Source organism: Nannospalax galili, unplaced genomic scaffold (assembly GCF_000622305.1).
Source record: "Nannospalax galili isolate Female #2095 unplaced genomic scaffold, S.galili_v1.0 scaffold617, whole genome shotgun sequence".
Taxonomy (NCBI): domain Eukaryota; kingdom Metazoa; phylum Chordata; class Mammalia; order Rodentia; family Spalacidae; genus Nannospalax; species Nannospalax galili.
This window is the reverse complement of record NW_008341872.1, coordinates 3,223,416-3,223,784: the sequence shown is the minus strand read 5'-3', so window position 1 is coordinate 3,223,784 and position 369 is coordinate 3,223,416.

Below are 369 nucleotides of genomic sequence, written 5' to 3'. Positions count from 1 at the left end.
AATCCTTTGTATTGTTTTCTTTGTTTCAATTTCATTAATTTCTGCCCTGATTTTTATTTCTTTTTGTCTGCTGGGTTTGGGTTTCGTTTTCTGTTGCTTTTCAAGTGTGTTGAGTTGCAATGTTAAGTCATTTATTTGTGTTCTTTCTGATGTTCTTTTTGATGTAGGCTCTTAGAGCTATAAACTTCCCTCTAAGGACAGCTTTCAGCATGTCCCAGAGGTTTTGATGTGTTGAATTGTTCTTTTCATTTAGTTCCAGGGATACTTTTCTTTCTTAGCTTAATTTCTCTTTTGACCCATTCATCATTCAGGAGTGTGTTGTTTAATTTCCAAGCGTTTGTGTGGTGATTTTGGCTTCTTTGGGTTTTG